We start from the raw sequence: 25829 nt of genomic DNA, 5'->3' as shown, positions 1-25829 counted from the left end.
GGATTCACCCCCAGATCCCAATGTTTTTATGAGGATCTCGGTTCCTGGCTCAAATCGAGGCTTGCTTGACTCAGAGGCTGGGTCAGGAGTCGTCTCCCAGAGTTCTGTTAATGCCTGCTGAAAAGCTGAGAGCTGAGTTACATAACTAGTTAATTCTAAGGCTTCAGTGTCTATACAATGTCTGTGCAGAAGAAAGGCCTTCCATAAATACATTCAAAGGGGGACAGTCCCTCCTTTTTTGGGGCAGTTCAAGCCCTCATTAAAGCTATGGATAGGGCTTTAATCCAACTGTCCTGGGTCTCTTGAGTTAATTTGCCCAGATGTCTTTTGATAATGTCATTAGATTTTTCAACCTTTCCTGAGGATTGAGGTCTCCAGGAGCAGTGCAAGTGATATTCTATTTCTAGAGTCTTCAGTTCAGTTCAGTCACTCAGTTGTGTCCGACTCTTTGCGACCCCATGAATTGCAGCACGCCAGGCCTCCCTGTCCATCACCAACTCCCGGAGTTCACTCAGACTCACGTCCATCAAGTCAGTGATGCCATCCAGCCATCTCATCCTCTGTCGTCCCCTTCTCCTCCTGCCCCCAATCCCTCCCAGCATCAGAGTCTTTTCCAATGAGTCAACTCTTCACGTCAGGTGGCCAAAGTACTGGAGTTTCAGCTTTAGCATCATTCCTTCCAAAGAAATCCCAGGGCTGATCTCCTTTAGAATGGACTGGTTGGATCTCCTTGCAGTCCAAGGGACTCTCAAGAGTCTTCTCCAACACCACAGTTCAAAAGCATCAATTCTTCAGCGCTCAGCCTTCTTCACAGTCAAACTCTCACATCCATACATGACCACTGGAAAAACCATAGCCTTGACTAGACGGACCTTTGTTGGCAAAGTAATGTCTCTGCTTTTGAATGTGCTATCTAGGTTGGTCATAACTTTCCTTCCTAGGAGTAAGCGTCTTTTAATTTCATGGCTGCAGTCACCATCTGCAGTGATTTTGGAGCCCCCAAAAATAAAGTCTGACACTGTTTCCACTGTTTCCCCATCTATTTCCCATGAAGTGATGGGACTGGATGCCGTGATCTTCGTTTTCTGAATGTTGAGCTTTAAGCCAACTTTTTCACTCTCCACTTCCACTTTCATCAAGAGGCTTTTTAGTTCTTCTTCACTTTCTGCCATAAGGGTGGTGTCATCTGCATATCTGAGGTTCTTGATATTTCTCCTGGCAATCTTGATTCCAGCTTGTGCTTCCTCCAGCCCAGCATTTCTCATGATGTACTCTGCATATAAGTTAAATAAACAGGGTGACAATACACAGCCTTGACGTACTCCTTTTCCTATTTGGAACCAGTCTGTTGTTCCATGTCCAGTTCTAACTGTTGCTTCCTGATCTGCATACAGATTTCTCAAGAGGCAGGTCAGGTGGTCTGGTATTCCCATCTCTTTCAGAATTTTCCAGTTTATTGTGATCCACACAGTCAAAGGCTTTGGCATAGTCAATAAAGCAGAAATAGATGTTTTTCTGGAATTCTCTTGCTTTTTCCATGATCCAGCGGATGTTGGCAATTTGATCTCTGGTTCCTCTGCCTTTTCTAAAACCAGCTTGAACATCGGGAAGTTCACGGTTCACATATTGCTGAAGCCTGGCTTGGAGAATTTTGAGCATTACTTTACTAGCGTGTGAGATGAGTGCAATTGTGCAGTAGTTTGAGCATTCTTTGGCATTGCCTTTCTTTGGGATTGGAATGAAAACTGACCTTTTCCAGTCCTGTGGCCGCTGCTGAGTTTTCCAAATGTGCTGGCATATTGAGTGCAGCACTTTCATGGCATTATCTTTCAGGATTTGGAATAGCTCAACTGGAATTCCATCACCTCCACTAGCTTTGTTCGTAGTGATGATTTCTAAGGCCACTTGACTTCACATTCCAGGATGTCTGGCTCTAGGTCAGTGATCATATCATCGTAATTATCTGGATCGTGAAGATCTTTTAGACACCCCCTGAGCTTTAAAGGCAGAGCCATTGTCACTCTGAAGGCTCCGTGGCAGCCCAAACCTGGGGATAATTTCATGGGTTAAAATCTTTATAACCTCCTTAGCCTGTTCACTATGACAGGGAAAAGCCTCAATCCATCCAGTAAAAGTATCCACCCAAACTTGTAAGCAAGAATATCCATTAGCTTTTGGCATATGAGTAAAATCAATTTCCCAGTCCTGTCTAGGATACTTTCCACTTCGTTGCAATCCAGATTTTGCTAGCTTTTCAATCTTTGGGTTATTTTTCTGACAAACCTCACACCTTTTGATAATGTTCTTTAAAGTTTTCATTACATTTTTACCTTCAAACAAACGAGAAGCCATCTGGTAAGTACTCTCTACACCCAAATGAAAACTCTGGTGTAAACCCTTAAGAATTTTCCATTGAACATTTTCAGGAATTATTAATCATCCATCTTCGGACTGTAACCATCCTTTATCAGTAATCTTTGCTCCTCTTTTCTCATATCTTTCTAATTCTTCCTCAGTATATTGCGATTTTTCCTGTTCCACAGGACCTGTCCAGATCAAAGGTGTCTGTAATGAAGGGGTTTCATAAAGTGCTGCTTTTCTGGCTTGACAGTCAGCCAGCTGATTACCTTCAGCTATTTTACTCCTGTCAGGCGAGTGTATGCTCCTCGGTTCTGTCTCATCACCACAAAGATTTGGAGCAATGGACATTAAAGCCCTCGGCGCGTCACAGCTCTCGAGTCTTGGACAAACCATGTTATAGCTTTTAGACAAATCAATGTTACAGCTCTATTTTATTTAGAAGTTAGCAGGAGTATCCATCCTTGAAGCATGAGGGCATGCCAACCCAAAGACGCAAAGAGAAGAGAGTGGAGGAGTGCGCCAGTGTGCCAAGGAGGAGAGAGAGAGACAGAAACAGAAAGAGTCGGACACGACTGAGCGACTTCACTTATACTTAAGAGACCCTCCAACTGGCCACCATTCGCTGTCCTCCAATGGGTACTGCGACCATGCAGTATCACATAAGAAGACCAGGTGTGTCTTCTTTAAGCCCTGAGGATCAAATCTATCCCAGTTTTTCAGGATACAGTTCAAAGGAGTGAGGCTGGAATTGTTAGCTCCCATCTGTAAGAGAGAAAAAAAGCGACCAGCACCCCCTTTCTACCAGAGGTGTCCCTCCTTGCTCTAGATGGGGGTGTAGACAGACTTTACTGCTGCTGCTGTTGCTAAGTCACTTCAGTCGTGTCCGACTCTGTGCAACCCCATAGACGGCAGCCCACCAGGCTCCGCCGTCCCTGGGATTCTACAGGCAGGAACACTGGAGTGGGTTGCCATTTCCTTCTCCAATGCATAAAAGTGAGAGTGAAGTCACTCAGTCATGTCCGACTCTTCACGACCCCATGGACTGCAGCCTATCAGGCTCCTCTGCCCATGGGATTTTCCAGGCAAGAGTACTGGAGTGGGTTGCCATTGCCTTCTCCAAGACAGACTTTACACCAAAGCTTTTCTTTCCTGGTCAGACTTAGTCTGTCCCTTACTGATGCAGGCAATGTACTCATCCCTCCAGGCTCTACCACCGAGACAGGGTGGGGATGCACCAGGGGTAGACCTGATGGCATCCCTGACTGATGTCCAGCTCCTCACCATTAAAACCTTGCTTGCCTCTGATGCCACCTGGGGTGCCATCAGAGTAACCTTCGGAATGCCTCCCAGGCTAAGACCGCTGGGGGACACATTTGTCACCTGAGTGCCTGTGCACGACCCTGAGTATATTCCTGACCACAATAAGACTGAATACAAACAAAAAACTGAGATGTTCCTTCCAAATGTCACCACACCAGTATAAGAGCCTTCTAAGTGTCACCATACCAGTATAAGAGCCTCCTAAGCATCACCAGACCAGTATAAGAGTCTCCTCTAGTCCACTAACAGCCAGTGTTACCAAAGGAAAAAAACAATCCATTGTAGTTCCAATCTGAGTAACCTTTAACCTCAGAGATGCTCTTGGAGCTAGAGCTTCATCTAGCTTCCAAACATTCCATGCCTAGCGAGGCTAGGTGCTTCCTGACTACTAATCCAAGTTTGGGATCTAAGTAACAATACACAGTAACAGCATAGATCACAAGTCCCTTGAAAGTCTATGATCCGACAGATTAGGTTAGTACTTCTAATTCCCAAGGGGTTATGAAATGATCAAAGAGACCGAAAAGTTTGACCAAGGAAGGAGAGTTCGGTCCACACACTTTGCCCATTTCTGGTCAGTCCCAAAAGGAGACATTGGGTGCCTCTTGGCATAGGCAGGTTGGTATAAACCCCCGACAGGTTTCTGCCATAAGCCGTATGAGGTCACCACGGAACTGCAGAGCTGGGCCCCTCACTTGCTTTTCGCAGGGTGTTTCATTCATTCACGCAAGCACACGGTGGAGTTAGTAAAGTACAGCAGAAAACGTGTTCACTAGGAGAACAAAGAACTAGAGCTCCAAGCATCCTTACCTTGTCCTGAAGCATCCCGGATGAGCCCCCAGGATGAAAGGTTGTTGCTGAACCATGAAAAGACATTGGGATTCTTGGCCTCTGGAGGAGAAGAATTCAATCCAGGGCCAGAGACGAGGCTTGATCACACAGAGCTTTTGTGTGATGAGGTTTTATTAAAGTATAAAGGCAGAGAAGGCAATGGCAATTGCCTAGTGGTACTAGAGTATCACTCTAGTACTCTTGCCTGGAAAATCCCATGGATGGAGGAGCCTGGTAGGCTGCAGTCCATGGGGTCGCTAGGAGTCGGACATGACTGAGCAACTTCACTTTCACTTTTCACTTTCATGCATTGGAGAAGGAAATGGCAACCCACTCCAGTGTTCTTGCCTGGAGAACCACAGGGCAAGGGACAGGGGAGCCTGGTGGGCTGCCATCTATGGGGTTGCACAGAGTCGGACATGACTGAAGCGGCTTAGCAGTAGCAGCAGCAAACTATAAAGAAGATAGAGAAAGCTTCTGACATAGGCATCAGAAGGGGGCAGAAAAAATACCCCCTTGTTAGTGTTAGCAATGGAGTTATATACTCTCCAATTAGTCATTAGTTGCTACAATGAGTCAAAAGAATGTCTGGAGGTTGTAAAGACCTCAGCAGACCTACTCCCATAATTTACATTTTAAGATAATAGGATTAGCCAGAAGTTTTTTTTCCTCAAGTAGGATACATTATTGTTATATAATCCTAAGGAATGTAGAGGGGAAAAAAAGTTTGTCCTTTCTTCCTTCTTGAGAATTCCAGACCCCTCTCTCCTTGGGAACCCCGAGACTTCTTATCAACCTGCCTAGGAAATGATTCTCTCACATCTTGTGACAATATGTAGAATTGAAGGTGGGCAAAAAAAAAAAAAAAAAAAAAAAAAAAAGCTCAGGACATGTAGTTCAGCTCAGTTCAGTTCAGTTGCTCAGTCGTGATGAACTATGGACTGAAGTTCGTGACATTGTACAGGAGACAGGGATCAAGACCATTCCCATGGAAAAGAAATGCAAAAAAGCAAAATGGCTGTCTGGGGAGGCCTTACAAATAGTTGGGAAAAGAAGAGAAGCGAAAAACAAAGGAGAAAAGGAAAGATATAAGCATCTGAATGCAGAGTTCCAAAGAATAGCAAGAAGAGATAAGAAAGCCTTCTTCAGCGATCAATGCAAAGAAATAGAGGAAAACAACAGAATGGGAAAGACTAGAGATCTCTTCAAGAAAAGTAGAGATACCAAGGGAACATTTCATGCAAAGATGGGCTCGATAAAGGACAGAAATGGTATTGACCTAAGAGAAGCAGAAGATATTAAGAAGAGATGGCAAGAATACACAGAAGAACTGTACAAAAAAGATCTTCATGACCCAGATAATCATGATGGTGTGATCACTGACCTAGAGCCAGACATCCTGGAATGAGAAGTCAAGTGGGCCTTAGAAAGCATCACTATGAACAAAGCTAGTGGAGGTGATGGAATTCCAGTTGAGCTATTTCAAAGCCTGAAAGATGATGCTGTGAAAGTGCTGCACTCAATATGCCAGCACATTTGGAAAACTCAGCAGTGGCCACAGGACTAGAAAAGGTCAGTTTTCATTCCAATCCCAAAGAAAGGCAATGCCAAAGAATGCTCAAACTACCGCACAATTGCACTCGTCTCACACACTAGCAAAGTAATGCTCAAAATTCTCCAAGCCAGGCTTCAGCAATATATGAACCGTGAACTTCCTGATGTTCAAGCTGGTTTTAGAAAAGGCAGAGGAACCAGAGACCAAATTGCCAACATCCGATGGATCATCGAAAAAGCAAGAGAGTTCCAGAAAAACATCTACTTCTGCTTTATTGACTATGCCAAAGCCTTTGATTGTGTGGATCACAATAAACTGTGGAAAATTCTGAAAGAGATGGGAATACCAGACCACCTGACCTGCCTCCTGAGAAACCTGTATGCAGGTCAGGAAGCAACAGTTAGAACTGGACATGGAACAACAGACTGGTTCCAAATAGGAAAAGGAGTATGTCAAGGCTGTTTATTGTCACCCTGCTTATTTAACTTATATGCAGAGTACATCATGAGAAACGCTGGGCTGGAGGAAGCACAAGCTGGAATCAAGATTGCCAGGAGAAATATCAAGAACCTCAGATATGCAGATGATACCACCCTTATGGCAGAAAGTGAAGAGGAACTAAAAAGCCTCTTGATGAAGGTGAAAGAGGAGAGTGAAAAAGTTGGCTTAAAACTCAACATTCAGAAAACAAAGGTCATGGCATCTGGTCCCATCACTTCATGGGAAATAGATGGGGAAACAGGGGAAACAGTGTCAGACTTTATTTTATTGGGTTCCAAAATCACTGCAGATGGTGACTGCAACCATGAAATTAAAAGATGCTTACTCCTTGGAAGAAAAGTTATAACCAATCTAGATAGCATATTGAAAAGCAGAGACATTACTTTGCCAACAAAGGTCCGTCTAGTCAAGGCTATGGTTTTTCCAGTGGTCATGTATGGATGTGAGAGTTGGACTGTGAAGAAAGCTGAGCACTGAAGAATTAATGCTTTTGAACTGTGGTGTTGGAGAAAACTCTTGAGAGTCCCTTGGACTGCAAGTAGATCCAACCAGTCCATTCTGAAGGAGATCAGCCCTGGGATTTCTTTGGAAGGAATGATGCTAAAGCTGAAACTCCAGTACTTTGGCCACCTGATGTGAAGAGTTGACTCATTGGAAAAGACTCTGATGCTGGGAGGGATTAGGGGCAGGAGGAGAAGGGGACGACAGAAGGATGAGATGGCTGGATGGCATCACTGACTCGATGGACGTGAGTCTGAGTGAACTCTGGGAGTTGGTGATGGACAGGGAGGCCTGGCATGCTGTGATTCATGGGGTCGCAAAGAATCGGACATGACTGAATGACTAAACTGAGAACATGATGAGGAGTATAGACTGTAAGGGGCTGTCCCAAAGTGAGTTTGGAAGCTCCCTCTGTTAACAGTGCAGGAGCGACTAGGGCTCTGAGACAGGGAGGCCATTCCTGGGATGTTATATCTGAACTTTTAGATAAATGTGCCACGGGATACTGGGATAGTCCCAGATATTGGACTATTTCTTTCCTTTCATAGCTGAAGAGGGAAAAGGGCTTGCCTAAATCTGGCAGGCCTAAAGCTGGGGCAGTGACAAGGGCTTCTTTCCTTTGTCTAAAAGCTGTTTCCCTTTCATCAGTCCACTCTAGAGGGAGGTCTTCTGGTCCCTTAAGGGCTTCATAGGGTGGGTTTGCTAATGGACCATAAGCTGGGATCCAAATTCTGCAAAAGCTGGTCATTGCCAGAAAAGTTATGAATTGCTGTTTAGTGTAATTGCTGTTTAGTGGCTCGGAAGGCCATGTCTAGGATTAGAGACTTCTGGTGTGGGGCAATACTTATTTTTCCTGGGATTAATATTAACTCCAACAAAGTGACCCATTGGAAGGAAATCTGACCATTTGCTGGGGGTACTTGGTATCCTCATTCTGTTAAGTGTTTGAGACTAAAATGGTGTTTTTATCTGAGGTTTGTTTATCTGGGCTACAGGTCAGGAGATCATACGGCTATTGGAGCCCACAGCTTTTGCCTTCCAATTGTAAAAAGGAGAGGTCCTTTGCTAGTTCCTGGCCAAATAAGTGAGGACTGTCTCTGAACCCCTGGGGCAGCACTATCCATGTGACTTGTTCAGAGTATTTTTAGTGTCTTGGTCATTCCATTCAAAGGCAAATAGGAATTGAGATCAGGATGAACTGGGGTACAGGAAAAAAGCATCTTTTTTTCCTAGGACTGTATACCATTGAATTCCCAGTGGAATTTGACTCAGGAGTCCCTAAGGGTTTGAGACTGTAGGGTGAATGGGGACAACAGCCTGGTTGATTGCCCTCAGATCTTGAACTAAATGGTATGTATCATCAGACTTTCTAAATGCCAGGATCGGGGTATTGCATGGGGAATTACAAGGAGATAAAATGCTGTTTTTGAGAAATTCAGAAATTAATAACTGTAGCCTCTTTAAAGCTTCTTTCTTAAGAGGGTATTGTGGGACCCTGGGAAAGGTACTGGGGAGGCATTGGTAGACCTGCCAGGAGTAGAGGTGTCCCATACTATTGGAGGTACCTGACGGTAACATGGGGTGGAATACTGTCTGGAATGGATTCAATGTTTAGAGCCATAGTTGTTAGAATGAAAGATTGTGTGGCTTTGAGTCTTGTTAGAAGGTCTCTGCCTAACAAAGGAGTGAGACAGGCCGGAAGAACTAAAAAGGAACGTGAGAATAGGATATTTTCAAGGTAACGTGGTAGTGGGGTGTAAAATGGCCAAGGCTAAGTTGTCCGTTTAATCCTGTTGGGAGGATCGGGAAATAGCGCGTGGGACCAGGGAAGAAAGTTACAACAGAATAAGTAGCTTCTGTGTCAATTAGGAAAGTTATAGAGGCCCCCGTCACCTCCAGGGTTACCCAGGGCTCCTCTGGTCTTATGGGGACCTTTGGGGCCTGAACATTGAGCCCCGGGCATCGTCAGTCGTCTACCTCCAAAAGGTCGAGACCTGGGAGACTGTCTGGCTCCTTTCCTGGCATCAGTGATCACTGATGGCAGTAGTGGGGTCTGAGCTTTGAGGCATTGGGTCCTGTCTTGCCTTTGACACTGGGAATCTTAGGAGTTGGCCCACCCGCTTGAGGGTGGAAAGGACAGCTCTGTTTCCAGGGGCCACCTGCTAGCGAATAGGGCAAGGAATACTGGGTGGTGGAATGGAGCAGTTTTTTGAGTGTGCCCAGGCAGACCACGGAGAAGGCGATGGCACCCCACTCCAGTACTCTTGCCTGGAAAATCCCATGGACGGAGGAGCCTGGTAGGCTGCAGTCCATGGGGTCGCGAAGAGTCGGACACGACTGAGCGACTTCACTTTCACTTTTCACTTTCATGCATTGGAGAAGGAAATGGCAACCCACTCCAGTGTTCTTGCCTGGAGAATCCCAGGAACAGGGGAGTCTGGTGGGCTTCTGACTGTGGGGTCGCACAGAGTCGGACACAACTGAAGCGACTTAACAGCAGCAGCAGGCCGACCACATTGGAAACAGGTCATTGACAGCCCCTGGCCAGTAGAGGGCGCTCCCGGATTAGCCTGCCATGAGCGGAATGGGGAAAGAGCAAGAGCTATCTACTGAGCATGACTTTTATTTTTTTCTTCCTCTCTCTGTTCCTTCCTAGTCCTGGATGTTTCCTCCCTATTGTGAAAGACCTTAAAGGCCATGTCAAATAGTATAAGAAATGATGCCTGGAGAACTTGGTCTGGTTTTTGCAGTTTTAGCCTAATGTCTGAGGCTAACTGGCTTATGAAATGAACTACAGTAATAGCCTTTCCATCATTAGTTTTTGGGTCTAGCTATGCCTGGAAAGAGTCGGACACGACTGAGCGACTGAACTGAACTGAACTGATGCCTGGGAAAGGGTAGGGTTTTTAGACGGGTCCTGAGTAAATAACTTCCCTAAGGTGAAAGTGAAAGTTGCTCAATAGTGTCTGACTCTTTGCGACCCCATGAACTACACAGTCCATGGAATTCTCCAGGCCAGAATACTGGAGTGGGTAGCCTTTCCCTTCTCCAGGGGATCTTCCCAACCCAGGGATTGAACCCAGGTAAGATTCTTTACCAACTGAGCCACAAGGGAAGCCCAAATATCTTCCCTAAGCTTGCTGTAATTAACAGGTTTGATGACTGCCTTTCTCCTGCCCTCTAGTGATACGTGATCAAGTTCAGTTCAGTCTCTCAATCGTGTCCAACTCTTTGTGACCCCAAAGACTGCAGTATGCCAGGCCTACCTGTCCATCACCAACTCCCAGAGTTTATTCAAACCCATGTCCATTGAGTCGGTGATGCCATCCAACCATCTCATCCTCTGTCGTCCTCTTCTCCTTTCGCCTTCAATCTTTCCCAGCATCAGGGTCTTTTCCAATGATTCAGTTCTTCACATCAGGTGGCCAAAGTATTGGAATTTCAGCTTCAGCATCAGTCCTTCCAATGAATATTCAGGACTGATTCCCTTTAGGACTGACTGGTTGGATCTCCTTGCAGTCCAAGGGACTCTCAAGAGTCTTCTCCAACACCACAGTTCAAAAGCATCAGTTCTTTGGTGCTCAGCTTTCTTCACAGTCCAACTCTCACATCCATACATGACTACTGGAAAAACCATAGCTTTAACTAGACGGACCTTTGTTGGCAAAGTAATGCCTCTGCTTTTTAATAAGCTGTCTAGGTTGGTCATAACTTTTCTTCCAAGGAGCAAGTGTCTTTTAATTTCATGGCCGCAGTCACCATCTGCAGTGATTTTGGAGCCCAACAAAATAAAGTCTGTCACTGTTTCCATTGTTTCCATCTATTTCCCATGAAGTGATGAGACCGGATGCCATGATCTTAGTTTTCTGAATGTTGAGTTTTAAGCCAACTTTTTCACTCTCCTCTTTCACTTTCATCACTCTTTAGTTCTTCTTCACTTTCTGCCATAAGGGTGGTGTCATCTGCATATCTGAGGTTATTGATATTTCTCCTGGCAATCTTGATTTCAGCTTGTGTTTCATCCAGTCCAGCATTTCTCATGATGTATTCTGCGTATAAGTTAAATAAGCAGGGTGACAATATATAGCCTTGATGTACTCCTTTCCTACATGATCATGTAGTCCCTCCCAGTTCACCTCCCTGCTGCCCCCTAATCATTTGCCTGGGATCTATGTCCAGGATCTGCTCTTGGGACTGTGTCTGCCCCTGCTGGATTGTCACTGGGGTTTTGAGCATGCCCCTCATCTGCCCATATTTGGGCCAAGACCCAGATCCTGGCCTTTTCTTCATGTGTACAGCAAGCAGTTAGAATTATATGAATGTCCTGCCGGGTTAGGTCAAAAGCTGAGGTAAGAGCCTGAAATTCCTTAATGAAAGTGGTGGGGTCCTGACTGAAGGAACCTAGTTTGCTTTGAATACGTGAAATGTTAGACATGGGAAATAGAGCATGGACTCTGATGATGCTCATGTCTCCATTTGCTACTTCTCTTAAGGGAAGCATGTTAGAATCTATTTTCTAGCATTGTATAGTCTTTGATCTTGAGTGAGGAGGGGAGTGGGGCTTTCGCACTGATAAGGGGGTAGCTGTGGAGGAGCTATGGGGTGCTGTGTGGGTTAGGGTTGTAGTGGAGTTGGACAAGAAAGGTCAAGGAGTGGGTCGTCTAAAAGATTTGATGGAGGGGGAGATAGAGAAAGTTTAGGGGATAGGGCATCAACAGAAAGATACTGGTGATATGAGTCCCTCAGATCTGAATTCTGACTGAGTGCCATAAAGGTTTGAACGTAAAGATACCAAGTTGGAGGATTGTGTTATAATGTAGTGTGCCATTCAGAGGTCATTTTTATGGTTCCCCATTTTGTACTGACTCCAAGTTTTGTCGTAAAAGAATGGGAGCCTCTTCTCATCAAAATTTTCCAGTTTCTGAGATTACAGCCTAGAAGTGAGTCTGAGGGAGGTTCTCGAGACACACTTGAGCCCATTTTTAGAATGGGGGGTACTGAGAGTTCACTGGCCACAGAAGGCATCCCAACGAACCCTCTGCATGTGACAAGACACAGTGCAGCTAACAGCACAGATAGCCAACCATCCCAACAACTGCGCCTGACAACGAGAGGTGAGATGTGAGCCTGTGACACAGAATGGAAACAAACCATATGTTTAGGCACGTCCGGTCTTCTCAGGTGGCACAGTTGGTTAAGAATCTGCCTGCCAATGCAGGAGACACAGGTTCAATCCCTGGGGAGGGAAGATCTCCTGGAGTAGGAAATGGCAACCCACTCCAGTATTCTTGCCTGGAAAATTCCATGGGCAGAGGAGCCTGGAATTGCAAAGAGTCCATGGAGTTGTAAAGAGTTGGACAAAACTGAGCATGCACATCCACGCAGACACAAGCCAGTATACAAACCATACAAAAATGCTCCTGGCAGCTAGAGCAGGAAAGAACAGGAAAGGAGATTCCCAGAACCAAATGGGTGACTCAACTTTAGACAATTCCCTGAAACACAGAAGGCTCTTTTTGGGATGACTTAGGGGCAATCCCTGCTGCTACTGCTGCTAAGTCACTTCAGTCGTGTCCGACTCTGTGTGACCCCATAGACGGCAGCCCACCAGGCTCCCCTGTCCCTGGGATTCTCCAGGCAAGAACACTGGAGTGGGTTGCCATTTCCTCCTCCAATGCATGAAAGTGAAAAGTGAAAGTGAAGTTGCTCAGTCATGTCCGACTTGTAGCAACCCCATGGACTGCAGCCCACCAGGCTCCTCCGTCCATGGGATTTTCCAGGCAAGAGTACTGGAGTGGGGTGCCATTGCCTTCTCCGCAGGGACAATCCTTAGGCTCCTGTAAATTAATCCGGACCAAGGAAGGAAAAGTAAAAGTAGCAGAGAAGACAGGATGAGGAATTTGCCCTGTAGTCCTGCTGGGAAGGCAGCAGCCAGGGGAGTGGGCTCAGTGTTTTGCTTGAACCAATATATACCTGATGTTGCACAGAAGTTGTCTTGATGGGGGCAGGTGCTCAAATAGCCTGCTCAAATAGCCTATTTGGCAGATGCTCAAATAGCTCAAATGAGGAGCCATTGCAGTAGATGCTGTCAGTCAGGACTGCCTTATCCTGTCATGGGAGTCTTCAAACAACAGGTGACCTAATTAGGTTTTTTAAGTGCCTGACCTGTGCACGAACAATTTTTAACTGTCTTGGTCCTCAACTTAAGGGAGAAGGAGGGAAAAGAGGAAAGGAGAGCCCTCACCCGCTTGGGTGGCAGGCACTGGGGCACAGTGGGCAGTGGGGCCTTTGGAACACACCAGAGAGTAACCCTGGCCAGAGTTCCTCAATTGTTCCAGAGTTCAGAGTTCCACCACAGTCATTTGCCTGTTCACAGAGGGTTCAATGAAGAAGAAAAGAAAGAGGAAAGGAGGGTGGGGGAGAATCCCCTGAGAGTAGTCCCTGTAGGTGCCCCCAAATGTTGAGATAGTCTAAACACGAGTTGGAAAAGAATTTTCAGACATGGAGTATTGCAGAAAGGAGTGAGTCTATTAAGAACAAAGAGCAGAGATAATGTGGGCACTGCGAGTGCAGCAGGATGACAACCCCTGACATACCAGGGAGAGTCCACAGTTTTCATGGGTTGGTAGCCAGTTTTTGTAGCCTCAAGACAAAGAAAATTCCTGTTGGAAGGTTGGCATTAGGAGATTGGTTAGGACATTACAGGGTGACTACCAGGGTGGGCGTGTTTGCCTAATTTCGGGGCAAGAAGCCTGCTAGTGATGATCAGAGGGCTTTTGGCAATGGTTACAAAGGGGATCAGTCAACTTTGGAGGTTTGGTTCTGGGCTCCACTTCTGTGGCCTTGTTGCCTTGGGACAGAACTCAACAGCTGGCTAAGCCAAATTTGTTACCAAGTTCAAGCTTGCACAGCTCACTGCACAACAGACCAGTAAATCAGAGACTGAATTGCTGAGGCAAGAAATATAACTTTATTTGGAAAGCTGGCTAACTGAAGAGACGGCAGACTAGTGTCTCAAAATAACCGGTTTATCAGGGTCTGGATGCCCGGTTCTTTTATAGATCAGAGATGAGGGGAGGAAACAAAGAAAAAATGTTCATTAATCTTGCAAATATGTCCTAGAATGGCAAGCCTGAGGCAGTGGATGAGTTAATTTCTCCCTTCCTGCCATCTATAGGTGGACAGAGTCCTGAACAAAAGCACTTTAACAGTCAGGCAGAGGGGCAGGCCATTATGACTGAGGCAGGCCAGTATGATTATGATAACAAATGAAGAAGGAAACAGCAACCCACTCCAGTATTTTTGCCTGGAAAATTCCATGGACAGAGGAGCCTGGTGGACTACAGTCCATGGGGTTGCAAAGAGTCAGACACGACTGAGCATGCATGCATAATAACAAAAGTGATGAAAACAAGTCAAAGAAACAGTTCCAACATATTGTCAGAATTGACTTTTCCCTGCAACCAAAGCATCCTTTCTGGTCTTTTTTTTTTTTTGGCTCTACTTTGTGGCATGTGGGATCTTAGTTCCCAGACCAGGGATTGAACACATGCCCCCTGACTTGAGAGCTTGAAGTCTAACCAATGGACTGCCAGGTAAGTCCTGGAAGCATCCATTCTAGACGGATGGCATGGATGTTCTCTGGAAACCCTCCAGGGACAGGACCCATCACATTATAAAGAAGCCTGGCCCAATGTGACTCAGTTCAGGTGGTTAGAAACTCCTAGACAAAACTTGATGGTCCCAGTTCTGCCCTTCTGAACCACCAGAATATTTTTACCTGTGTCCTGGCACTTGACAACACACTGTCTACACTTCAAGGTGATGTTTATAGCCCTCTCCTCCAGGTGAGCAGTCACTGCTCATCACTGGTCCTCACGTGGCTTGAACTCTAGTCTTTTCATCAGCTTGGTCACCCTCATGTGAAGGCCCTTTTATTCTTAACAACCACCATTTATCAAACACTTGATACTATGTGCCACACAATGCCAAGTCACTGGCTTTTCAATTTCATATAATTTTCATCTATCACAAAATATTATCCCACTTTTGATTTATTTCCCAATCATTTACAAATGTAAAAACTATTCTTAGTTCCCAAGCTGTACAAATACAAGAGGTGGGCTAGATTGGCTCCATGGCACTCAGACCATTAATGGATGGCCAAGAATTGCTTTTCATCAATGTCTGTGCTTCATGCTTTTCTTACTATCTGGAAAATTTCCAAAACTTTTTCAAGCCTTACACAGAATAATTTGTAGTGATATTTGGTGGTATCTAGAGGCAATCTGGGAGGGCTTCCCTGGTAATTTCAGCTGGTAAAGCTTAAGCACAGCACAGAAGCAATTTGAAAACTTAACTTGAGCAGACTGGATTCAGAAATGTTTTCTTGAGGGAGATGACCCATGAGCTGAGTTTTTCAGGATGAGTTGAAAGTGTGGTAGGGGGATGAGGGACTACAAACTAAAATGTGAAGCACCCCTGTATATGTAAGGAGCTAGAGATGGCTAAAAATACATGCTGGCAATGTGAAGAGGTGAGACTCGGTCATAAGAGGCTTGGAAACTAGGGAAAAGACTTTATTCCAAGGCATGCATGCATGCATGCTCAGTTGCTTCAGTTGTCGGACTCTTTGCAACCACATGGACTGTAGCCCACCAGACTCCTCTATGCATGGGGATTCTCCAGGCAAGAATACTGGAGTGGGTTGCCATACCTTCCTCCAGGGGATCTTCCCAACCCAGGGATAGAACCCGAGTCTCCTGTGTCTCATGCATTGCAGACAGATTCTTTACCCACTGAGCCACCTGAGAAGACTATTATTCCAAAGCAGAGAGTCTTAATTTGAGGTCCATAAACTGACTGTGAAGAAAGCTGAGCACCGAAGAATTGATACTTTTGAACTGTGGTGTTGGAGAAAACTCTTAAGAGTCCCATGGACTGCAAGGAGATCCAACCAGTCCATTCTGAAGGACATCAGTCCTGGATGTTCTTTGGAAGGAATGATGCTAAAGCTGAAACTCCAGTACTTTGGCCACCTGATGTGAAGAGTTGACTGATTGGAAAAGACTCTGATGCTGGGAGGGATTGGGGGCAGGAGGAAAAGGGGATGACAGAGGATGAGATGGCTGGATGGCATCACCGACTCGATGGACGTGAGTTTGAGTGAACTCCAGGAGTTGGTGATGGACAGGGAGGCCTGGCGTGCTGGGATTCATGGGGTTGCAAAGAGTCGGACACGACTGAGCGACTGAACTGAACTGAACTGAGCTACAGAATGTCTACAAATCTCTTGAAATTTCATGCAAAATGTTGTGAGGATGTTTATTTTTCTAGGGACATCTATGCCTTTGGTCAAATTCTCTAAGTTGCATGTGACATCAACTTAAAAATAAGGTGAACGCTAAAATGAATGAGGAGCCATTGCAGTAGACACTGTCAGTTGGGAGGCTACCTGCCTGGCTCAGTTTTCCCACCTGTAGGTATACACAGGGATGGGCCCTTCACTACATGACCCTGCTGCGTGGCCACAGTTGACTGGTCCAGGGGTGGGCACTCACTCAAGTGATGGTCCCAGGGATTTTTTTAACCTAGAACCAAAAGTGGTAGATGGTGTTGATGGTAATAGAGGCTAAGTCTTGGGAGTGGCAGGTGGCCATGTTGCCCATCCTGTGGAGGAAAGTAGTGTAATTAGGAGAGAATGAAATTAAAATACCAGGAAAAGCAGAAACACAAAACCTCAAGTGAGTATTTTACTGGTACTTGAATCAAGGCACCTTGACCTCCACTCGTGTACTTTTCACATTTGCTTGAGACAGTCCAGTGTCCTAACATCAAATTGATTTTTGCCTCACCTAAATCACATTGAATTTCTGACAAACAAAAGGATCTCAACAGAGGGGGATGACATGAACAGACTTGAATGGAAGCTCTAGCTGCCACGAGGGGGATGAACTGGACAGAGGAGGCAGGGCCAGCAAGGAGGCTGATGCAGTGTCCCAGGGAGTGATGAGAGGCCTGGGGCAGAACTGACAGTTTCAGTGTGGAGAGGAGCGGGATGGGAGATGATTCATATTTTCCAAGGCAGAATCAGCAGACATGGTTATTGATGAGCCACAGAGGGTGAAGGAGGAGAGGGGATGAGGATGGGTGCTGGGACCCCAAGAGGATGGTTAGGTTATGGCCACAGAGTGGTTAAATGCAGGGCAGGGTGTCTGGGGCTTAGCGGGGAGATTCTGGGCTGCATATGAAGATTTATCTGCTTGGAGTAGTAGCTGAAGCCATGGCAGCAAACCAGGTTGTCTAGGACAATATAGCAAGGGCTGAAACATGCTCTGTTCAATCCAGTGTGGTCAGAGGACATCTGCTCACCCAGGGGGTGAGGGTCACAGACCTTTGCCTGCGGATCTTGGGGGGTGAGGCTGGGCTATATATTCCTTCTCCAGGGTGGTGGTGCCCTCCTCTGCAGGTAGTGGAGAAGAGGAAGCCCAGGCACACTTGATGAAAAAGCATGGGACCACACAGGTAGTGATGATTTGTGCCTTTTGGGAAGAGAAAGGGGGCCACCAGAGACATGGGCTTAGAGGGTGTGGAAGAACAGGGCCAAAGGAGAGATCCAAGGTAACGGAATATCCCTACCCAGCCCAAAGGGGTCAGAGAAGTGGGGGAGCAGGGTCGGTGTGCATGGGGCCATGTGTGGGTGGAACAAACAAGGACAGGTTGTGATGCCATTCTGGTTAATTCATCCCTCTGAGTTTCTCCATCTATGAAGCAGAAATAATGATTGCTTTTTCTGCAGAACAGGTAGGGAAATTACAAATAGCCAATAGTTCAGGTATGCTTTGCCATCTGAATACTCATGATGATGACCTACAAAACTGTTAGGGAATATCCGTCTAATAACTTGGCTTGTGCACTGCTGAGAGCATATAAGTCATGGGTGAGCCCTAGTGAGAGTATGTGGTTGCACTCAAGTTCTGCTTCAGTCTTTTCTCCACAGAGCACACCCCCTTAGAGCATTGTTCAAACGTGCTGGGCATCATTGCTAACATCTTCCTCACATTTAAAGAGAAAATACCTTCTAGGAAAAACCTGGGATGAAAGTGTGTAAGCCTAAGTGGCTGCCTTCATTAGCAGAAAGAGCAGAAGCGACCGTGGTTGAGATGAGGGGCACGTAAATGGAATGAACGTGGCCATGGCCATGGGCCTCTCAGCTGTGCCTGTGTCAGGCAGGCAAAGTGATTGTGATTGCAAGTGAGTATGATCATGACACGAGCAGATGTATCACATTTAAAAATTCAATGAAGAGAGACAGTCCCCAGAGCTGTATAACTATAAGTCAAGGAAAGCAAGCAGATGTCCACTATGATTTATTGAAATGATTCATCTATGGCTTCAGTCACTGGGTCACAGCCACTCACTTTCTGAGCTTTAAGTGTCAAGACAAGAAAGGTATTCCTTTGACACAAGAAAGGTATTCCTTTGATGTGAATACACACTGACCTCAGGCAACCTTATCTACCTTATCTACCACTTACTACTCCCCCTCTCACCTTGCAACTCACTCAGGTAACTCAGTAATCAATGTGTGACTTCCCTGGTGGTCCAGTGGTTAAGAATCTGCCTTGTGATGCAGGGGACACGGGTTCATCCTGGTCTTGAAATTAAGATCCCACATGCCTCGGGGCAACTGAGCCTACGCTGCAACCACTGAACCCGCATGATGCAACGGAGATCCTACATGCTACAACTAAGACCTGACAAATAAATCATCAATTAGTGTGGTTATGCACACTGGCTTACTATTTAAATGGTTCTTGTACTGGGATCATTTTAATATGTCATTTCCTTATAATTTACATTACATACGTGTTTACTGAAAGAAAAATATGTTGTGTTGTGTTTAGTCACTAAGCTGTCTCCAGCTCTTTGTGGCTCCGTGAACTGTAGCCTATCAGGCTCTTCTGTTCATGGGATTTTCCAGGCAAGAATACTGGAGTAGGTTTCCATTTCCTTCTCTAGGGGATCTTCCCAAGGGATCAAACTTGAGTCTCCTGCTTGGCAGGCGGATTCTTTATCACTGAGCCCCTGGGGAAGCCCCCAAAATTTTATCCAATACTTTACGGGATCATTGTGTATTAAGAACATCCAATGAGGTCAATACTTCATGTTAAATAGAGGTTATATATTTCATGTTATGTAGCAATCCCTAGCGATTTGTTTAACAGATGTCCAAGAGAGTTTTAGTGACATTCAGAAAATTGGTCTTTTATGGTGGGCTCTGAATACAATATTAATTTTCCTTTTAAAAATAATGGAATATAAGCTCCTGCTTGCCAAGTTTTCTCCAGCCATCAGGGCACACACAGTGATTAAGGCGCCTTCAATTGTTCTGAGGAACAATCTGGAAGCTTCCAGAGTGATGAGAGGAGACAAACATATCTGGGAGTTGTTAGTTAAGTGGTTTAAGGGACCTGTTCCCAGAGTCCCAGGAATGTCAAGGGCAGGGAGAGAGGGGTCCTGGGAGAGCAGATAAGCCACCCTCACCATCTGACCTAAGCCTGGGAAGGGACCAGCCCAGGGTGGCAAGATGAACCAGTGACTAAGGGAAGTCAGATCTCCTGCGTCCAATGTCGGTGCTTTTATCTACCTCGCCAGACCAAAACCGACCTGGTCCGATCACCTCAATTACTGATGCGGAAACTGAGGTCAAAGAGAAGAATGACGTGACCAGGGTTACTTCACAGGCTAATAACAGTCTTGGAGTAAAATCAGAGCATTCGGCCAGTCAGCAGCCTAAGCTGCTGTCAGCTGCAAGCCCTCATTTAACTGTTGATAAACCAGATCCAGAAAGGGTAGTGATTGTTTTGCTGCCGGTGGTGTCCTCGTTTGGGTGAATTCACTGAGCATTGACCACAGGAGACTGGGCATCTTAGGGGGTAAATGGTGCTTTGGTTGGAATGGGCTAAGGGGGCGGTTCATATGGGACATCAGGGATTTGAGGCAGGAGTGGGACTGGGGTTGGTACAGAAGGAGGGATTTGAGGCAGGAGATGGGGCTCTTCAGAAATGCTGGGCTATATACCCTGAAGAAATCATAATTGCAGCAGTATTCACAATAGTTAGGACATGAAAGCAACCTAGATGTCCATTGATAGATGAATGGATAGGGAAGTTGTGATACATATACACAATGGAACATTACTCAGCTATAAAAAGGAATGCATTTGAGTCAGTTCTAGAGCCTACTATACAGAATGAAATAAGTCAGAAAGAGAAAGACCAATATATTAACCCATATATATGGAATTTAGAGGGCTTCTCTGTTGGCTCAGTAAAGATTCTTCTCTGGAAAACCAATACAATATTGTAGAGTAATTAGCCTCCAATTAAAATAAATAAATTTATATTAAAAAAAATAAAAATAAAGAGCAATGAAAAAAAAAAAAAGATTCTTCTCTGGTAAAGAATCTACCAGTAATGCAGGAGACCCGGGTTTGATCCCTGGGTCGGGAAGATCCCCTGGAGGAGGGCATGGCAACCCACTCCAGTACTCTTGCTTGGAGAATCCCACAGACAGAGGAGCCTGGCGGGGGACAGTCCATAGGGTCGCACAGAGTGGGACATAACTGGAGCGACCAAGCAGCAGCAGCATGGAATCTAGAAACAGTTCTGATGATCTCACTTGCAGTTAGCAAAGGAGACATAAAGAACAGACTTTTGGACAAGGTGGGGGAAGGAGAGGGTGGGATGCTTTGAGAAAATAGCATTGAAACAGATACATTACCGTATTTAAAATAGAAAGCCAGTGGGCATGTGCTGTATGATGCAGGGAACCCAAAGCTGTTGTCTATAACAACTTAGAGGGGTGGGATGGGGAGGGAGATGGAGGGGGGTTCAAGAGGCAAGGGACATATGTATACCTGTGGCTGATTCATGTTGCTGTATGGCATTACATCAATGTTTATACCACAACATTGTAAAGTAAATATTCTCTAATTAGAAAAAAAAAAGAAATGCTAGGCTAGAGGGAGACGATTCCGAAAGAGCCTCTATAGACCTGCAAAGAAAGCTCTGACTCTATGAACAGAGTCTAGGACTGCTATTAGAATTGGATGGGATTAGTAAATCCAATTCAGAGGAGGAGAGAGGAGAAGAGAGAATTAAGCCTCAGAATAGAGTTGAGAGCTTGAAAGGACTCCCGACTTTTCCTAGGTAAGGGCAATGGAGACTGAGAGGGGACAGAGACTTGGCCAAGTCAGAGTCAGGACCCAAAGCAGCTCCTGCTCTCTGTGAGGGCAGCTCTCTTCCCTCGCGCTCCATCTCAGCACATTGAGAATCATGCTCCCCACCGACAAGAGAGCTTACCGTATCTTTCCCGGGATCTGTGGGAACAGAGGGAACAGCTGGGTCTTTCCCAGAATCTGCCTCCTTTTATGTGTCTATTCCCAGAGGTCAGCCCTGGAGTCAAGGCTGCCGCCAGCCCTCCATCCACAAGCCTTTGTTTGGGTTCCCAGACCACATTTCCTCCCCTGACTGGCGTGCATCTCCCCCACCCTTCAGGCCTGCTGGCCCAGCCTCAGCCTGCCCAGAACAGAGGCCCCAGAATAGCCTGGGGCTGGCTCACTTGGGCAGAAAATGCCTTCCAAGGAAGCTGAGGCCTTGAGGTTCTAATGCTTTTCTTACCCACAGACAGCAGTTTCCTTTTTTAGAACATGAACTCAGAGGATGTGGCTCCCTGCCTCTTCACGAATAGACTGTCTCCCAGGCACAGCATTCCAGGAACCACGGGGCCACCAGAGACAACGGCCTCTCAAGGTTGACTGCAGGGGGAGAGTGTGTCCCTTGTTGTGTAGCTGGAGCCAGCTCCAAGGGTCTGAAAACTTCATTCTGGCACCAAGTCTGGCCCAACTCTGGACCCAACAGGAATCTTGAGGATTTCCCACGACACCATTCCTCTACCCTCAAATCATCCACACTTATTCATTCTGCCCTTCATGCAACAAGTGTGTATCAAGCACCCACTATGTGCTAGCTTCTTTGAGACAGTAAAACTTTTTGGACATATCAGATAAAACAGACAAAATCCCAGCTCTCAAGAAATCCATATTTTAAGAGGGCAATGGTTAAAAGAGACCTCTGCACATTCTTTTACATATATATATATATATATACATTTATTATAATATATACATACAAAGCGGAGAAGACAATGGCACCCCAGTCCAGTACTGTTGCCTGGAAAATCCCATGGGCGGAGGAGCCTGGTAGGCTGCAGTCCATGGGGTCGCTAAGTCAGACACGACTGAGCAACTTCACTTTCACTTTTCACTTTCATGCATTGGAGAAGGAAATGGCAACCCACTCCAGTGTTCTTGCCTGGAGAATCCCAGGGACGGGGGAACCTGGTGGGCTGCAGTCCATGGGGTCGCACAGATGAAGCGACTTAGCAGCAGCATACATACAAAGTAGGCTTAAATATAAACAGAGCAGGTTTAAACTCAGGTCCATCCAGCACCAAAGTTCTCTATCTCCTGCCTCTGGATATATACATATATACATATATATATATAAATATATATTATATAATGTGTGTGTGTGTTAATTGCTCAGTTGTGTTCAACTCTTTGCGACCCCATGGACTCCTCTTTCCATGGAATTTTCCAGACAAGAATACTGGAATGGGTAGCCATTTCTTTCTCAGGGAATCTTTCCAACCAGTGACCCAACCCGGTCTCCCGCATTGCAGGCAGATTCTTTACCACCTGAGCCACCAGGGAAGTCCTACATTATATAATACATATCATATTATATAATATATAATAAATTTATATAATATATAATAATTATATAATAAATATATATCCTGCTTCTATATATATTATTTGTTATGTATAATATTATATAAACCTATAATAAATATATGATATTATATAGTTATACACATAATATAAATATTATTACATATAATTATATATATATAATATATATCCAGAGGCTTTGGTGTTTTATATATATATATATATAGAGAGAGAGAGAGAGAGAGAGAAAGAGAGAGAGAGGGCTTTGATGTTAGGTGAACCTGAGTTTAAACCTGCTCTGTTCTCTGATCTTGAGTGGTCGTTCTAACTTCTCTGAACCTCAGCTTCCTTGATGCTAAAGTGGAGATAAAAAGAAGTCCCGCGGGGGCTTGGGAGAGGCACCATATAATTCTCCTTTGGAACACTGAGGAGATGTCACCCAGAGAAGGGAACCTGTGACCTGTCTTAGGGGAAGTGTGTGAGTTCACCAGGTGAAGCTGGTAAAACGGGAGGTCCTTTGTAGCAAAGGTGTGTTATTGTGCTTGGGACACGAGGGACAGTTCAGGAGGGGCATGAGCGGAGTGCAGGCAGTGAAGCTGGTGTCATTATTCTGAGGGCAGTGGGAGGCACTGAAAGGTTTAGGGAGGTGAGTCACACTGATTGGGACTGGTCTGGAACCTCAAGCTGGTGCATGACGGAAGGCAGACAGCCTGGGGCAGAGAGGCCAGTGAGAGGTAGGGAGCAGCAGCCCAGGCCTCCTCTCCACCGAGGAGAGGCCAATGTGGCAAAAAAGGAAAAATACATGTGGTGTGGAAGACTCAGACAGATGTGGACTTCAGCACTTCCTTTGCCACTCCCAACTCCCAGTCCCCCATTTATTAGCTCTGTGACCCTTATTTCAGTTCAGTTCAGTCGCTCAGTCGTGTCCAACTCTTTGCGACCCCATGGACTCCAGGGGGGTCATGGACCCCATGGACCCCAGCACGCCAGGCCTCCCTGTCCATCACCAACTCCTGGAGTTCACTCAAACTCACGTCCATTCAGTCGGTAATGCCATCAAACCATCTCATCCTCTGTCGTCCCCTTCTCCTCCCGCCTTCAATCTTTCCCAGCATCAGGGTCTTTTCAAATGACTCAGTTCCCTGAGAAGGTATTAATATTTCTCTCTCAGTCTTGATGAATTAGCTGAAGTGGCAGCTAAATGGGAAAAGCCCTGACTGGTGACGTCTAGTAAGTGTGAGTCCCCTCCCCCATACCTGGAGGCAGAAGTTGGTGACTGATTTTTCTGCTCTGAGTCTGAGTCTGATTGTTTAGAAAGGACCCGCAAGTATTCCCAAGCCTGCATGGTCCCCACAGTGCCTGGGCATCACGACAGACTCGGGGGCTAGGATCAGAGCCTCCAAAAGTGGGGGAGGAAAATGGAGCTAAAAGAACTGGACCAGATCCTTGGGTTTGAGTCACCACCCAGTCCCAGTCCCCTCTGGTCCTGGGCCTGCTGGGTCTGGCTGGGCCCTGCTCCAAGTCACATCTGCTCCCTGTCCTCAAGGAGGTCACCATCAACTAAGGGAGATTCACAGACTGGGCCATTGTGTAATGCAAGAGCATACCCAAGCCAGCTCCTCATGGGTAAGGTCTTACTAAACCACTGAGCCCTCATAGCTACCTTGGGAAGGAGGTACCATGGTCTCCACTTTATAAATAAGGAAACAGCAGCTTAAAGAGAAGGATAGGACCAGAGTTGTCCAGCCTGGAAATGACTGAGTCAGTACAGAAATCACAACCTGGCCACCTCCAGGACCTGAGTGGCCAGTCTGGGCCAGGGGACTCGGGTTTCAGCAAGGTCAGGGGTGTGCCAGGATTCGACCTCAACATTATCAACCTGTGAGTTGTGACTATGGGCCTCCCAGCAGGGAGGAAAAGTAGAATCTCGATCAGCAAAGGGCCCACAACTGCATGGACCCCAGCCTCTGCAGAACTGAGTGGGGCTGACAGCTTCATGGCCTCCAGATGTTCACTCATACCCTCCATGAGCAGGCCAACAAGGACAGCAAGAGGGGTGCTTGTCCCCACCTCCAGGTTAAGTAAAGCAAAGCTGAAGGAGGTCTTGGTTTGAGGTCTAACTCTTCCCTTGTCTCAGCTCAGCCTCTTGTGAACTCTTTAGACTTGCACAGGCCTTTACCCGTCTCTGAGCCTCAGCGTTCTGTCTGTAAAATGGGAACACTTACACAGACCACACACACCGTGAAAATGAAATAACATGTAAAAGGACCTCACCAGTCAGAGGAGTCAGTGTGCAGAGAACGCTAACGCTCTCAGGTGGCATACTTCCTTGGAGACAAAGAGTTTAAGAATTAGGGGCCTGGACCCTGCCGCTGACCTGCTCTGTGACTCTGAGACAGTGGTTTCCCATCTCCGAGCTTCAGATCTCCACTGGGCAGGCTGCTCTAGCCTCCTGTGTGCCTGGGCTGGAAAGGGAGTTGGTTTCCATCAGCTCCGTGGGCAGTCCTAGGCCACGGCTGAAGGGAATCTGACCAGCCCCCTGGCTCAATGGAACAGCCGGAAAAGACACAAACAAAACCCAGACCCCAGTTAGTCCAGAACTGCCTCCCTCTGACCCAGGTGAACTTGTTGAGGTCTAACCTGCCTATGACTTGGCCCACCCTCTGCACATGCTGCTCCTTCAGCCTGGAGGCTCCGCCCCGTTCCTACCCGCCAAAACTCAGGAGTCCCCAGCAGAAGGTTTTACACACAGGCTTCACCCATGCTGACCCTTCCTCCAGGCTCCTGAATCACTTGTCCACAATACGTGCCTCCAGCCTGCACCTGTGAAAGGGTGACCTGAAGACCCGTGGGGTGGGGTCCTAGCCCTCCTTTGATGCAGGAGTGGATAAGTTCAGAGAAGTTAGGTCCCACAGTAGGTGGGAGGCCTTGTTCTCCAACTGCGCTCTCCTGGCCTCTCAC

The 25829-nt window shown here is 46.3% G+C and overlaps 1 long non-coding RNA gene across 1 annotated transcript in view; it reads right to left on the bottom strand.

Moving 5' to 3' along the window:
- LOC138986112 (uncharacterized) overlaps nucleotides 1-21581 on the bottom strand; it is a 35269-nt gene extending 13688 nt beyond the window's left edge. The window contains exon 1 of the long non-coding RNA XR_011463008.1: nucleotides 21436-21581. This is a non-coding gene — a long non-coding RNA (uncharacterized lncRNA). The remainder of the gene's footprint in view (nucleotides 1-21435) is intronic.
- Nucleotides 21582-25829: the final 4248 nt, after the last annotated feature.

The sequence above is a fragment of the Bos mutus genome, chromosome 3, assembly GCF_027580195.1.
Source record: "Bos mutus isolate GX-2022 chromosome 3, NWIPB_WYAK_1.1, whole genome shotgun sequence".
NCBI lineage: Eukaryota > Metazoa > Chordata > Mammalia > Artiodactyla > Bovidae > Bos > Bos mutus.
The sequence above is the reverse complement of the archived record's forward strand: the minus strand, read 5'-3'. Positions and strand labels throughout refer to the sequence as shown.